Genomic DNA, 16,928 nt, shown 5'->3' with positions numbered 1-16,928 from the left:
CGCTACTTCTTCATCGGCCGGGCCAGCACTGCAGCAGTTAACTTCCCTGTGCTGGCCCGGCCGCGTCACTGCTAGGAGACACGGCCCTGTGCGCGGCTGTGTCTCCTAGCTGTGACGTCACGCAGTGCGCCCCGGCCTGCAGTGCTGCACTGGAAAAGAGACAGAGCAGGCAGGAGGAATGGAGCCGGGGGATGGTGAGTGTGTGTATGTGTGTGTGTGTGGGGGGGGGGGGCAGATGTGTGTGTGGGCAGGTGTGTGTGTGTTTGTGGGTAGGTGTCTGTGTGGGCAGGTGTGTGTGGGCAGGTGTGTGTGTGTGGGCAGGTGTGTGTGTGTATATGTGTGTGTGTATATGTGTGTGTGTATATGTGTGTGTGTGTGTTTGGGGGCAGGTGTCTGTGTGGACAGGTGTGTGTGTATATGTGTGTGTGTGTATGTGTGTGTGTGTATATGTGTGTGTGTGTGTGTGGGCAGGTGTGTGTTTGTGTGGGCAGGTGTGTGTGTGTGGGGGCAGGTGTGTGTGTGGGCAGGTGTGTGTGTGTGTTTGTGGGCAGGTGTGTGTGTGGGCAGGTGTGTGTGTGTGTATATGTGTGTGTGTATATGTGTGGGCAGGTGTGTGTGTGTGTTTGTGGGCAGGTGTGTGTGTGGACAGGTGTGTGTGTATATGTGTGTGTGTATGTGTGTGTGTGTATATGTGTGTGTGTGTGTGTGGGCAGGTGTGTGTGTGTGTGGGCAGGTGTGTGTGTGTGTGGGCAGGTGTGTGTGTATATGTGTGTGTGTGTGTGGGCAGGTGTGTGTGTGTGTGTGGGCAGGTGTGTGTGTGTGTGTGGGCAGGTGTGTGTGTGTGTGTGTGGGCAGGTGTGTGTGTGTGGGCAGGTGTGTGTGTGTGTGTGTGGGCAGGTGTGTGTGTGTGTGTGGGCAGGTGTGTGTGTGTGTGGGCAGGTATGTGTGTGTGTGTGGGCAGGTGTGTGTGTGTGTGGGCAGGTGTGTGGGTGTGTCTGTGTGGGCAGGTGTGTGTGTGTGGGCAGGTGTGTGTGTGTGTGGGCAGGTGTGTGTGTGTGGGCAGGTGTGTGTGTGTGTGGGCAGGTGTGTGTGTGTGTGTGGGCAGGTGTGTGTGTGCGTGTGGGCAGGTGTGTGTGTGTGTGGGCAGGTGTGAGTGTGTGTATATGTGTGTGTGGGTAGGTGTGTGTTTGTGTGGGCAGGTGTGTGGGGGGGGCAGGTGTGTGTGTGTGTGGGCAGGTGTGTGTGTGTGTTTGTGGGCAGGTGTGTGTGGGCAGGTGTGTGTGTGTGTGTATATGTGTGTGTGTGTATATGTGTGGGCAGGTGTGTGTGTGTGTTTGTGGGCAGGTGTGTGTGTGTTTGTGGGCAGGTGTGTGTGTGTGTGGGCAGGTGTGTATGGGCAGGTGTGTGTGTGTGGGCAGGTGTGTGTGTGTGTGTGGGCAGGTGTGTGTGTGTTTGTGGGCAGGTGTGTGTGTGTGTGGGCAGGTGTGTGTGGGCAGGTGTGTGTGTGTGTGGGCAGGTGTGTGTGTGTGGGGGCAGGTGTGTGTATATGTGTGTGTGTGTGTGTGTGTGGGCAGGTGTGTGTGTGTGTGTGGGCAGGTGTGTGTGTGTGGGCAGGTGTGTGTGTGTGTGTGGGCAGGTGTGTGTGTGTGGGCAGGTGTGTGTGTGGGCAGGTGTGTGTGTGTGTGTGGGCAGGTGTGTGTGTGTGTGTGGGCAGGTGTGTGTGTGTGGGCAGGTGTGTGTGTGTGTGGGCAGGTATGTGTGTGTGTGTGTGGGCAGGTGTGTGTGTGGGCAGGTGTGTGTGTGTGTGTGTGTGGGCAGGTGTGTGTGTGTGGGCAGGTGTGTGTGTGGGCAGGTGTGTGTGTGTGGGCAGGTGTGTGTGTGTGGGCAGGTGTGTGTGTGTGTGTGTGTGGGCAGGTGTGTGTGGGCAGGTGTGAGTGTGTGTATATGTGTGTGTGTGGGCAGGTGTGTGTGTGTGTCTGTGGGCAGGTGTGTGTGTGTGTCTGTGTGGGCAGGTGTGTGTATGTGTGTGTGTGTGGGCAGGTGTGTGTGTGGGCAGGTGTGTGTGTGTTTGTGGGCAGGTGTGTGTGTGTGAGTGTGTGGGCAGGTGTGTGTGGGCAGGTGTGTGTGTGTGTCTGTGGGCAGGTGTGTGTGTGTGTGGGCAGGTGTGTGTGTGTGTCTGTGTGGGCAGGTGTGTGTATGTGTGTGTGTGTGGGCAGGTGTGTGTGTGGGCAGGTGTGTGTGTGTTTGTGGGCAGGTGTGTGTGTGAGTGTGTGGGCAGGTGTGTGTGGGCAGGTGTGTGTGTGTGGGCAGGTGTGTGTGTGTGTGTGTGGGCAGGTGTGTGTGTGGGCAGGTGTGTGTGTGTGTGTGGGTGGGCAGGTGTGTGTGTGTGTGTGTGTGGGCAGGTGTGTGTGGGCAGGTGTGTGTGTGTGTGTGTGGGCAGGTGTGTGTGTATATGTGTGTGTGTGGGCAGGTGTGTGTGGGCAGGTGTGTGTGTGTGTGGGCAGGTGTGTGTGTATATGTGTGTGTGTGGGCAGGTGTGTGTGTGTGAGCAGGTGTGTGTGTGTGTGTGGGCAGGTGTGTGTGTGTCTGTGTGGGCAGGTGTGTGTATATGTGTGTGTGTATGTGTGTGTGTGGGCAGGTTAGAAAGTCTTGCCCTGTTGAACACTACACCTGACTTGAGGCCACCACCTCTTGGTTGTCCAATGTTCTTGCTTCTCTAGGGCTCTTCTCAGATATTCATTATACCAGCTCCCCAGAATACCAAAGCTAGGGTGGGTGACCGCGAGCCCTGGTGGTGGTCATAACTGCGACCACCCAGGGGCAATACTCCATAACAACAATCCCCTGAGGTGGTGTAGGATGTAAGGACCTATTCACACTACATTCAGCGCTGCATTCAGGTCTTTACACAAGGCTTACAACTGAATCCCTGAAATTCAGGATTGTGCTGTCTGAAATGAGACATCTGAAAGCAGAGCAAATGGAGCCTAAAGATTCTGACTTTAGCCTCGGTTTGCCTTTGTTCAAATCAATGGCTATGTCAAGGCCCATCTGAATGCCATTTTTCAGGGATTTAGATAGAAGCCTGGAAAGAGGAGATGAATGCATTGCAAAATTCAGTGTGAATAGGCCCTTATATCTGGAGTCTTGATATTGATGCCACATGCATTTTACTTGTTTTTAACTTAAAAAAAAAATACACACACACAAATTATACACACACACACTATACATACACGCACACTATACATACACACACATTATACACACTATACATACACACACTATACATATACACACACTATACATACACACACATTATACACACACACACACTATACATACACACACACTATACATACACACACATTATACACACACACACACTATACATACACACACAGATGTGTGTGTGGGCAGGTGTTTGTGGGCAGGTGTGTGTGTGTGTGGGCAGGTGTGTGTGTGTGGGCAGGTGTGTGTGTGTGTGATGTCTGTCTGTTTGTGTGTGTGTGGGCAGATGTCATTGTATGATGTCTGTTTGTATGTATTTTTGTGTTTCAAATGTGTTTATGCGTGTCTGTATATGTTTGTGTGTGTGTATGACTGCATGCGGCCTCCTGCTGAGTATAGTTGGCGCCGTGCGGCCTCCTGATGTCTCTGGGGGGGCGCCATGCGGCCTCCCGCTGTGTATAGATGGCTACGTGCGGCCCCACGCTGTGTATAGATGGCTACGTGTGGCCCCCCGCTGTGTATAGACGGCGCCGTGCGGCCCCCGGCTGTGTATAGATGGCTATGTGCGCCCCCCGCTGTGTATAGATGGCTACGTGCGGCCCCCCGCTGAGTATAGATGTCGCCGTGTGGCCTCCTGCTGTGTATAGATGGCTACGTGCGGTCTCCCGCTGAGTATAGATGGCGCTGTGCGGCCTCCTGCTGTCTCTGGGGGGAGCGCTGTGCAGCATCTATACTCAGCAGGAGGCCGCACGTAGCCATCTATACACGTATACTCAGCAGGAGGCCGCATGTAGCCATCTATACGGTGCCATCTATACACAGCGGGAGGCCGCACGGCGCCATCTATACACAGCGGGAGGCCGCACGGCGCCATCTATACACAGCGGGAGGCCGCACGGCGCCATCTATACACTGCGGGAGTCTCAGTGCTTTGCAACAGCAGTCAATAAATTCTGCTTGACTAATTCTGAGCACCATAAAGTCTGGTTCGCTTCTAACCTGCTGTCTTCATTTTCAGCTTGCTGAATTCTAACTCATTTACTGTCATTCGAGACGATGCCTTTGCTGGTCTCTTTCACCTTGAATACCTGTAAGTGCTCCACTTAATGTCATATTTTTGATTCTGTTCTTCTTCATCTTTTGGCATGTGCAATTGTATGAGCAAGTATTCATATGAATTTATGACCTACTTAAACCTTTGAGGACCTTAAATTTTATTCAATCAAATTTTTTTCCAGTTTAAAACTATGGGACATATATGTGCCTTGGTCCTGAAAGGGTTTTTAAAGGGGCTGCAAACATAAATACGAAAAAAATAATTCAATTAGTGCTTTTTGTGTTCATTTAATTTTTATTTGAAGTCCATTTTTTTATATACCTTGAAATTAAGCCCTACCCCATGGAATGAAGCCCTACCTACATGACATCTGAGAGCTACATGGATCCCGCTTGTGAGGTGCCTGTCCGTCACTACTATTCAGTTTCAGGGTCCACTCACTAAGCCATATATTCTCTCATGCAAGAGAATAGGGCCAATTATGCTAATGACACTCGGCTCAAACTCTGTCAGAGCTTCAACTGAGTGTGATCCGATTCTCTCGCAGCACAGATATGGAGAAGATGGAGAACTTAATTTCTCCATCTTCTCCATAGTCTCTGTGAGTGTTCATCGGACTGCACTTGGATGACATCCGAGTGCAGTCCAATGTTTTACGTGCACCCGTAGACTTGTATGGGTGCACATGGTCCGAATATCGAATGAGATTATTTTCTCATGCCAATAATCGCAGATCTGCACTGTCCCATAGTATAACATAGGGCCGAGTCCTATCCGATAAAACATCACATAGCATTCGGCCGTGTTATACGACAGTGTGAGCGAGCCCTTAGAGTCAAGGAATATTTACATGCAGATGATGATATTACTCTCCAAGTGTATATTTTTTTAGGCGAGTTCATAGTAAATGCTTTGCCTTTTTGACATGTGATCAACTAAAGAACAAGAAAGATTTAAGACCTCCCCTATAGAGAAACAGAAAATAGTTTGGAGGACTTGCATGTCCTTTTTTATTTATTATGAGAAAATCATAAAAGATCCCGTTTTTTAACCATGCTGTGACTTTCTGCTGAGGGAGAGGGAGAGAGCTGCCCTATTCAGAATCTGTAATAAGACCTGCTGACAAAAGTGTTGAAGATACAGTCTAATGTGAATTAACAATGAAAAAAAGTTAATTTCACAAATGGCTTGTATTTTTTTAATACAAACTTTTTTGTCTTTACAGCTCCTTTAAAGGGAATCTGTCATCAGGTTTTTGCCACCTAATCTGAGAGCAGCATAATGTAGGGTTAGAGGCACTTATTCCAGTAATGTGTCACTTACTGGGCTGCTTAGTGTTGTTTTGATAAAATCATTGATTTGTCAGAAGGTAATTGACTAGTAAGTTCTGTAGGACCCCACCCCCATCACTGATCAGTAGATTTCTGTGTACACTGAGCATGGGCAGAAACCTGCCAATCAGTGGTGTGGGTGGGGCTAGACAGAGCGCAGCATTCAGAGAGCTGCTAGACCTGCAGCAGATAAAACGGTGATTTTCTCAAAATGACAACAAGCAGCTGAAAAAGTGACACATCGCTGGAATCAGGGTATCTGCCCCTATATTGTGCTGCTCTCAGATGGGGCAGCACAATTAATATTGTGCCAAATTAATTTCCCGTGAACTATCACATGATCTATCACAGGGGATCATGTGACATGTCACGTGATAAATCAGGTGTGTGTGTGTGTGGGGGGGGGGCACGCCTTCTAAACTGCCCGGGGCCCTTGCTACTCTTAATCCACCCCTGGCTTCAGAACACTATTAACATGCAGATTAACCCCATACCTGCAGGTTAATAGCGTTTTTATTTATATGACAGGTTCCCTTTAAATATATTGTTTATAAAGCTTAGGTGTTTCTAGAAATTAGCAAACAATTGATCTACTTTTGGAGGAAAACTGACTCTCCCTAAAGTGTTTTTCCCATGAACAAAGTTTATTTTGATCAATAGATCTTGAAATAATAATAACTTCCACAATTGGATGTAATTAAAAAATTGTTCCTGTGCTGAGATAATCTTATAAATGTGCCCCTGCTGTGTACTGTGTAATGAATGTGTCTAACTGGACTCTCACAATTAAGAGAGCTACCTGGCATGACTTTATTATAGTGGGACATAGGAAATGACATGCTTACTATGCAGGGCGGGAGGAAGGAAGTCGGGTGTGCACCTTTTCTGCGCATTGGGGGCAGAAGTTACATTGATTCTCGGGCGCCTGTGACGTGCCCCTGGGCCTGTGTCGCGCTGCGTTGCGCACGCGGGAGCTTACCCGGAGCCGGATCTCTTGAGGGTTGTAGTCTCGTGGCGGTGATCCGGTCCGTGCCCAGGGAGTCAGACTAAGTGGCGCTGTATTAGCGGTTGATGTTGGACGACTACGCCACCCGTTGAGTACAGCTAAGGAGCTGCTGCTGCAGGGCAGACCGCTGAGGCCGGTGGTAGGATTGTGCAGCGTGATAGTATAACCCCCAACGGGAGGGGTATGGCCTCAGGGCAACCGACGTGGATGATGGGGGTAGCAGGAACCACTCGGAGACGGTACGGTGTAGTTCAGGGTCTTTACTGGTGACAAAGATAGACCCTCCCGGAGTACTGGCTAGCGATCGGGGCCTGGTCAGTCCTTGAGCAGATGGGATCTCCCCTGGCCAGACGGAGTTGTAGGCCTCCCAAACTAACGATACTCTTCCGGCTACCTTGCTAGAGGCGGGTATAAGTAGCCCACGTCCCTGAGTGTACCGTGTGGTGCTCACCCATATGGCCGGTGACTCGGGGCCTTCTAGTAGCTTCCGCTCCACGACGGCGGTGCTGGTCCCACGCGTGTGACCGTGCCTTCGGGTTTCTGGGCCAGAGGACCTGCAATCCCCTGCCGGTCGGTTTCTGCTGCTGGATAGGAGTTAGTCCCCACAGCCTCGGACTCCGGGTCCGGTGATAACTTCTCAGTCAGGGCGAGCTCTGCAGCTGCCAGCCCCTGACTCCTTGTAGCACTGCTCCCACAGAGCTCCTGATGTTCTTTTCCTATATCTGCTTCTCTGTCTCTACTTCTTCTCTACTCACTAACCCTGCCTCAGCCCTAGGTTTATATAGGGGAAGTTCTTCCCCTCCCAGGACTGGGCAGGAGGTGTGGCATGCATAGGATCCCTGACCAAGAGACCTCCCACCTGCTCTCAGACGTAATATCTCTATCACTGTGGCAACCAGACCCCTGGGGTGTCACACCTGCGCAGAACAAAATTAAAGTCAGTGCCTATAGAAGGGCGGAACAGTGCAGAGGCGGGACGGCAGGCAGAACGGGCAGGTGTGGGATATCCGGCCACGCAACTTACATAACAGGCACACTGTGAAGAGCGGGGAAGAGAAATGTAGTGTAGTGAAGAAAGGAGGCAGGTTATCTTCTGGGCAGCGTACGCCCATAGTCTGGAAGATCTAATTAACATAAAGCTATAAAAGATGATTTTTACAGAACAAGGCATCATCCATGAGGCATACAGGTAGGACTAGTTTCAGCTGTATTCAACCTATATGCCCATGTTAATAGCTCAAATGGGTGCAGTTTGTCTGCAAATCTGTAAACATTTTAGAGATGGCAGAGTGATTTTGTATTTTTTTTTAAATTCTATTCATGAACTTTGAAACGCTAAAATGGCGGATTAATATACTTATAGCTATTAAAGCCAGAAGAGTAGTCTGCCCCAGTACGGGCTGAAGATCAATACACTTATGTCTGAAAATAAAGATTGATACGGCTCTCTCCTGGAATGACTGAAGATCGATAATCCTATCGCTAGTAGTGCCTGAAGAGTGTTATGAGTAACCCTAGGAATGGCTGACTGTATTCTACCTATTTGACCACAACCTTTAAAAGGAAGCTATTATCAAAAAATTATCTATGGTTTAAAACAGGTTTTTGTGCTCCATGTATTGTTAAACAACTTTTGGCAATGTTTTTTTTCATATCATGATCTTTATTAAAAAAAAAATCAACAAAACAAAATGAGTAATTTTGCAATTTTCACATTGGATTTTTTTAACCCATTCACCTGTGTCACCCTGGCCTGGATGCCACAAATATAATAAAGCTGTGTCTGAGAGCAAGGGGGAGGTTCTCTGGTCAGGGGAACATTAGCATGCAATACCTCCTGTCTCAGGCCAGTAGGGGGAGCAGGCTGCCCCTATAAAAGCTGGAACTGGGGGCAGGGTTAGGGAGAACTGGACGACCTGTCTCAGGATTGAGAGGTGTCCCAGAGCAGTGAGGGACAGTTGCATTGCACCTAAGAGGAAGTGTGGCAGGAGGAGAGCCACAAGCCAGAGACAAGAGGCGAAGTGAGCCTGTCTTGGCAGACAAAGAACTCCATTTTACCAGATTTTGGTGTCTGAGGCTGTGAGGATTCCTCGTCCTGCTGCAGATAACCAGTCCGCAGGGGACTGTATGTTCCTTGGCCTAAGAAGCCCGGAGGCTCTGCCACAACAGAAGGGACCAGCAAATCCGTACCAGGCCGGGAGTAGAAAGGGACCCACGTTGCAGGCCATACAGGCAAGAATACACGGTGAGCTCGGACCGTGGGCTGTTACCCTATCAGGAGGAGATAGCCAGAAGGAGCGCAGAGAGCACGGTAGGCCTACACCCTCACCCTGACCAGGGCCAATTTCCCAATTGATCTCAGACATCCAGGTCCCCTCCTAGCCGGGACTGTTTGTGGGTCAGTTCACCTGTTCTAGTAAAGACCCTGGACTGCAACATGTTGCCTGCGTGCTCCTTGCTCCTCCAGCACTAACGGTACTGGGACGCCCTACACCATCACCCCCATCTTCCATTATACTGCCCTGGGGCTGCACTCTTCCCGTGGGGAGTCACACTATCCCAGCTGCATACATCATCAGCCCCAGCGGTCTGCCTTGCAGCGGCGGTTCCTAATAACCGCAATCCACGGGTGGCGTAGTCGGACATCACTTAAAACTTATAAAGGGACTACCACTGGTCTGACCACCCTGAGCCATGGACCGGGTCGCCACTACTACCCCCATCGTTCCCCTATTGCCCGGATCCGAGTGCCCCACGGCGCAAGGGGTGAGTCAGCTTTGTCGTAGTCGGCAGGATAGTAACCAACCCGCCACAAACGGGTATTGCATGCCTGAAAAAGACTGTGCACGTACCTGAGGAGGAGGTTTTCCGCCATCGGGAGCCGTTTCCCGCCATTTTCGGCCATCTCCCGCCATCTTCTGTCGGTTCCCTCCATCTTCAGCCGTTTTCCCGCCATCGGACGCCATCTTCAGGACGCCGCGCGGGAAGAAGAGGGGCGTGGACGTCCAAACCGCGCGAGACCCGAAGCTCCGCCCCACGCACCGACGCTGCGCAAGGTCCTGGAAGGGAGAGAGAGCGACGCTGACGTCACCAGGACGCGACGCAAGGTCCTCGTCCGGAGCAGCATCAACGGAGCCGCGGCCTACAGAATGGGATCGTCGGAAGGTAGGCCACGCTTAACTAGGGGGGAGGAAGATGTCGGACACAGAGGCGCCCACTACCACCAGCGCAGCTGCAGCAGCGGTGATGCCATTTTCCCTGCCCTACATCCCTGGAGCGGCCTGGCTGCCTAAGTACTCAGGGGAGCCCCATGCCCTGACTGATTTTAAAGAAAGGCTGTACAGTTTGTTCCAAGTCTACCCCCTGACAGAGGAACAGAAGGTTAGCATACTAACAGGGCAGTTAACTGGCGCAGCCCAAAGGGAGGTAAAGTCATGGCCCGCTGAGGAGAAAAGAACTGTTAAGGGTATTCTGGCCCAGCTACCTTTGACACACGTACCTCCGCTGAAATTAAAATGAGGTTCTATGGATGTAAGCAGCGGGCACAGGACAGCATCAGAGACTATGCCCTAAATTTTCAGGAAGCCTGGAGGGCTATCCAACAAGCTGACCCTGGCAGCGTGCAGGATACAGATAAGCTACTAATAGAACAGTTTATAGAAGGTCTGCTGTCTAGCGCCCACAGGACCCAGCTGCGCCTCATGTTCTTTCAGAACCCTGATCTGACCTTTGCCCAATTTAAGGACAGGGCCATGAGGGTGCTCCGTGAACCCGCAACCAGTGTCGCTATAAACCCCCGACGTCCTGCTCTCACCTACCACCAGGAGGCAGCGCCCTCCCCTATGGACTCTGTGGGGGCTGATGCACAGGCCCTGAACCAAGCCCCGTCGAAAGACCTGCACCACCAAGTCCAGGAGCTGACCAGGAGCGTCGCGGCGTTGACCAGGACCGTCCAGGCGTTACAAGTGGACCCATCAAGACCCATCGAGCTGGCTTCAAGTCCGGAGGATGTCCCGTGGCGTCGACAGAGGAGGATCCCGTCGTTCCGAGGGAGGCCCACAGACCGCTACGCAGAGGATGGACAGCCCATTTGCCGTCGATGCAACCAGCCCGGACACATTTCCAGGTACTGTAATTTAAACGGGTCCAACCTGGGGCAGAGGGCCAACCCCCAGGCATAAGATCACCAGGCCCTTACAATTGGCGTAATAAGTACGTTGGGGGGCGCCCGGTTTTACCCGTGGTGCTGGACGGTATCCCCATGAGCGCCTTGCTGGATACCGGGTCGCAAGTAACCACTATCCCTTATGTACTCTTTAAGCAGTATTGGACTGATGCTGATATAACACGGTATCCAGACAGTGACTTGAGCATCATCGCCAGTAATGGCTTACCCGTGCCGCAGATGGGGTTCAAAGAGATGACCATTAAAATTGGTAAAGTTGAACTACCGGCACAGGGAGTAATTATTGTGGACATTGACCGTCGTGAGAGTCACCCTAAAATAACTGTGGGTACTAAGGTGATTGAAAATTGTCTTTCAGAGGTAATTGTAATTCTACAACAGGTGGCGGTGAATGCTAGTTCCAGCCAACAGAGAGTCCTCAACAAGGAGATAAAAGCCCTGATGAGACGGCAGCAGGTAGAACTGTCTGGTGGTGAGATCAGTAGCGTAAGACTGAGTGACCCATTCCCCATTTCCATGCCTCCCAAAAGTGAAATGATGATCTGGTGTCGGACTGCAATCGGGTTGAGAGGTAGAGACTACCAAGCCATGGTAGAACCCGTGTACTCGGACAGCAGGCCCACCATTTTGACAGCCCGGGGGGTGGTTGATGCCCGTCATGGGAGGGTGCCCGTTCGCATTCTCAACATTGGGGAGAGAGAGGTACACTTACCCAGGTACGCTACACTTGCCAAACTGTTTGTTGTCGAACACAAAGCTATCAGGGCCGTGGAACCCTTGCCTCCATCTCCTCAGGCGGAGGGTAATGGCTCCCAGAAACAAAAGGAGGACTGGTGCCAGAAACTCCATGTGGGTGCTGACTCCACTCCCCTGCACCAAAAACAAGGAGTCTACCGGGTGGTACAGGAGTACGAGAGAGTCTTTAGTAAGCACCCGCTAGACTTCGGCAGAGTAAAAGGGATAGAACACCACATCCCCACAGGGAGCCACCCACCAATAAAAGAGAGACACAGACCTGTACCCCCTGCCCATTATCAGAACGCCAAGGGTATGCTGCAGGAAATGAAAGAAGCTGGGGTCATTAGAGATAGCTGTAGCCCCTGGGCAGCCCCCCTGGTTCTGGTAAAAAAGAAAGACGGCACCATGAGAATGTGCGTGGACTATAGACAAATCAACCATATCACCCACAAAGATGCATATCCGCTGCCTAGAATAGAGGAGTCTTTAGCCGCACTAAAATCAGCTAACTTCTTTTCTACTTTGGACCTTACTAGCGGGTACTGGCAGGTTCCTGTGGCAGAGGCTGACAAGGAGAAGACCGCCTTCACTACCCTGATAGGACTGAGCGAGTTCAACTGTATGCCCTTCGGGCTCTGCAACGCACCAGGGACCTTCCAGAGGCTGATGGAATGCTGTCTAGGGCACCGAAACTTCGAGACGGTCCTTCTTTACCTGGACGACGTGATCGTCTATTCGAAGACTTACGAGGACCATCTAAAGCACCTGGCCGAGGTGTTCGAAGCCCTGGCAGGCTATGGCCTGAAGGTGAAACCATCAAAGTGTCATCTGTTGAAATCGTAGGTCCAGTACCTAGGGCACGTGGTAAGTGCAGAAGGAGTAGCCCCCGACCCTGACAAGGTCACGGCAATCAAGAGCTGGCCAAGCCCCTCGAACATCAAGGAAGGGAGGCAATTCCTCGGGTTGGTAGGCTACTACCGAAGGTTCATCCCCGGGTTCACTAAGATGGCAGCTCCTATGCAGGACCTCCTGATAGGACAGTCTAAGTCCAGAAGCCAAAAGCCACCCTTCAAGTGGGATAAACCGGAAGAGGAGTCCTTCCGCCAGTTGAAGATGGCCCTCAGAGGGGATGAGATCCTGGCCTACCCTGATTATGGCCAGCCTTTTATTCTCCAAACAGACGCCAGTAATGTGGGACTGGGAGCCGTACTGTCACAAAACCAACAGGGCAGAGAAAGGGTGATCGCGTACGCCAGCCGGAAGCTGAGGCCCACCGAGAGGAACTCGGAGAATTACAGCTCCTTCAATCTAGAATTATTGGCGGTGGTGTGGGCCGTAACGGAACGCTTCAAGCATTACCTGGCCTCCACAAAGTTCACTGTGTACACGGACAACAACCCGTTAACACACCTAGACAGTGCAAGACTTGGTGCCCTGGAACAGCGGTGGATGGCCCGTCTCTCCAACTATGACTTCGTGATCAAGTACCGGGCAGGCAAAACCAATGCCAACGCTGATGCCCTATCGAGAATGCCTCACTTACCTGAAGGTGACGAAGACCCAGAAGAGCTGGAGGAGGTAGAACTCCCCGCGTTTCACCGGTACAGAGCCGCTCAATACTCCCACCGCTTGAAGGAGGAAGATTTAACCACCGTTATGATCAATCCCCTACCTCACCACAGCTGGGCCGAGACCCAAGATAGCGACCCTGCAATCCGCCTGGTGAAAGATCTGCTGACCCAGGAAGATGCCCGCATAGATCCGGATGCTCCAGAGGAAGCCAAGCAGCTATGGAAAGAGAAGAGCAAGCTGTTCCTCTACGAAGGCAAGCTGTGCAGAAGGCTTGTCAACCACCGGACACATGAGCTGACCTGGCAAATCGTGGTCCCAAGGCGGGATGCAGCTATGGTCCTGGGGGCTTACCATGACAGAGCGGGGCACTTCGGTTGGAAGAAACTGGAGTTCCTGCTAAGAGGACGGTTCTTTTGGGTCGGCATGAGAGGGGCTGTAGAAAAGTGGTGCAGACACTGTGGCCCTTGCCACCTAAGGAGGAAGGACCGCACCAGCCAAAAGATACCCTTGAGGCCCATCGTCACCACGCACCCTCTTGAGCTGGTAGCTCTGGACCACGTCAAATTGGCCATTGACCATCGTGGACCACTATTCCCGTTTTCTAGTGGTGGTCCCGGTAAGAGACTTGAAAGCCCAAACGGCGGCCAGAGCCTTCCAGCAATACTTCTGCCGTCCACACGGGTATCCGGAACAAGTCCTGACGGACCAGGGTCCAGCGTTCGAAGCTGAAATCTTCCAAGAATTCTGCAGCCTCTATGGCTGTAAGAAGATTCGGTCAACGCCTTACCACCCACAAACCAACGGGATGTGTGAGAAAATGAACAATATAGTCATTGATCTCCTGAAGACGTTGCCCCTGGAGGAACGCAACCTGTGGCCAGAAAAACTGCCGGACCTAATAGACTTGTACAATCATATCCCGGTGAATGCTACCAACTGCACCCCGGCTTACCTGATGCGAGCTAGACCAGGTAAGCTGCCCGTAGACCTGGAGATGGGAGTCCTAACACCTGAGGACACCTCCCCGGATGCGGACTGGGATACGGAAAGGCAACTGCATTACAAGAAGGTACAGGAGAGTGTGGAGAAGAGCCTGTCCCAGGTGAGAGAGAGGCAAGAAAAACTCTTCAACCAACACGCCCCTGCTGGTCCCCTAGAACCTGGTGAGCAGGTCCTGAAGCGGAAGAGAAGGCTACATAAGTTGGACGACCAGTGGGAAAGGGAACCCTACACCGTACTGCAGTCTGATCACGACAACCCGAAGGTGTGCGTGATCACCAAGGATGGAGGAGAAACCACTAGTACCGTCTCCAGAGACCACCTAAAAAGGTGCCCCGAGCAACTCCGTAGTGCAGAAGAGGATCAAAGTTACCTTGAACCCGCAGAGGACAAGGAAGAAATGATCAGCACCGCTCTCTGAGAGTTCCCTCAGTCCTGGACTCGAATAAACGATGCAATAGTGGTACCCGTCCTGCATTTCCTGCAACCGGTTCCGCAACAACCTACACCGGAGCCCGAAGACAAAGACGAGCAAGCAGTTCCAGAGGCAGAAGAGCCTGTACCAGCAGCCCAGGAGAGTCAACCCTCTGCTGACAGTGAGCCTGCCATGCCTGTTGTAAGCCAAAGGACCCTCAGACAGCTGCCTGCCCTACCTGTACACCCAGCTGGTAGCTGTACCCCTAATGCTAGTGGGGAAAGCCAGGTCGGTCCACCACCAGACAGTGGGTTAAGGAGGTCAACCAGGAGCACAAAGGGGCAGATACCCGCTCGCTGGCGAATATAGGGTGCACTAAAATTGTAAATAACCCTGTTGCCAAGTGTTGAAATGTTTGCAAAGTTACATGCATGATTGGTAATTCTGTGTTTCAGTTTCTTACAGTTACCGTACGGACTCAAAGGTTATGGACTTTTAATAACCGGGACTTTGTATGGACTGCGTTCGGAGCCTGACCAAGGAATGAACTAAGACTGTAAAGGACTTGGGGTAGGACAGACCCCCACCTGGTTAAGGCTCCCCGTTGTGTTGGTGATATGGACACCCGGTCACAGACCACACTGTGACCTTAAGAACTCAATCTGTGCATCACTTTCCTGATAATGTTTTATAGTCATGTATATTGTCTTTGTTTACTGTTTAGTCCCGGAGTACTAAATTTTACTAGGGGGGAATGTGTCACCCTGGCCTGGATGCCACAAATATAATAAAGCTGTGTCTGAGAGCAAGGGGGAGGTTCTCTGGTCAGGGGAACATTAGCATGCAATACCTCCTGTCTCAGGCCAGTAGGGGGAGCAGGCTGCCCCTATATAAGCTGGAACTGGGGGCAGGGTTAGGGAGAACTGGACGACCTGTCTCAGGATTGAGAGTTGTCCCAGAGCAGTGAGGGACAGTTGTATTGCACCCTAAGAGGAAGTGTGGCAGTAGAAGAGCCACAAGCCAGAGACAAGAGGCGAAGTGAGCCTGTCTTGGCAGACAAAGAACTCCATTTTACCAGACTTTGGTGTCTGAGGCTGTGAGGATTCCTCGTCCTGCAGCAGATAACCAGTCCGCAGGGGACTGTATGTTCCTTGGCCTAAGAAGCCCGGAGGCTCTGCCACAACAGAAGGGACCAGCAAAGCCGTACCAGGCCGGGAGTAGAAAGGGACCCACGTTGCAGGCCATACAGGCGAGAATACACGGTGAGCTCGGACCGTGGGCTGTTACCCTATCAGGAGGAGATAGCCAGAAGGAGCGCAGAGAGCACGGTAGGCCTACACCCTCACCCTGACCAATTTCCCAATTGCTCTCAGACATCCAGGTCCCCTCCTAGCCGGGACTGTCTGTGGGTCAGTTCACCTGTTCTAGTAAAGACCCTGGACTGCAACCTGTTGTCTGCGTGCTCCTTGCTCCTCCAGCACTAACGCTACTGGGACGCCCTACACCATCACCCCCATCTTCCATTATACTGCCCTGGGGCCGCATTCTTCCCGTGGGGAGTCACACTATCCCAGCTGCATACATCATCAGCCCCAGCGGTCTGCCTTGCAGCGGCGGTTCCTAATAACCGCAATCCACGGGTGGCGTAGTCGGACATCACTTAAAACTTATAAAGGGACTACCACTGGTCTGACCACCCTGAGCCACGGACCGGGTCGCCACTACTACCCCCATCGTTCCCCTATTGCACGGATCCAAGTGCCCCACGGCGCAGGGGGTGAGTCACACCAAATTATGATTTTCTGTTTTTGCGCCCCTTCTTCCCAGAGCCATAACTTTTTTTATTTTTCTGTTAATAATTAAAAAGCAAATGATTTACCATATTTTACGGATTATAAGACTCACCGGTTTATAATTTGCACGCCAAATTTTGGGGAGGAAAATAGGAAAAAAATGTTTTTTAATAAACTGATGCGTATTATAATCAGCTTACCTGGGGGGAGCGGCGTTGGTAGAGCAGGGTCCCAGGGTTGCCGCTGGCTGAGGCAGGAGATGCTGCGGAGGCAGGAGATACTGTGGGATCCCAGAGATGCTGCGGGGTCCCGAAGATGCTGCAGGGGCAGGATGGGGTGTTCAGAGGTGGCTGCGGGACCCATGCTGTCTGCCAAAGTCTGATGGAGGTGTTTGGAGGTGCGAGGGCTCCGCCAACATTTAGTGGCAGCCGGAGCACTGCACCTTCCATACTGTCCATACGGTGGAGTCTGGGAAAATGGCCGCCGGAGGCGGCGGATGCTCAGATTGAGATCTCGGGGCCTGCAGCCGCCTCCCACCTCCAAACACCCCGTCCTGCATCTGCAGCATCTCCGGGACCCCGCAGCATCTCCTGCCTTTGC

The sequence above is a fragment of the Phyllobates terribilis genome, unplaced genomic scaffold (genome assembly GCF_046119375.1).
Source record: "Phyllobates terribilis strain yellow unplaced genomic scaffold, ASM4611937v1 Scaffold_4__5_contigs__length_816908805, whole genome shotgun sequence".
Classification (NCBI taxonomy): domain Eukaryota; kingdom Metazoa; phylum Chordata; class Amphibia; order Anura; family Dendrobatidae; genus Phyllobates; species Phyllobates terribilis.
Note: the sequence above shows the minus strand (reverse complement) of the source record.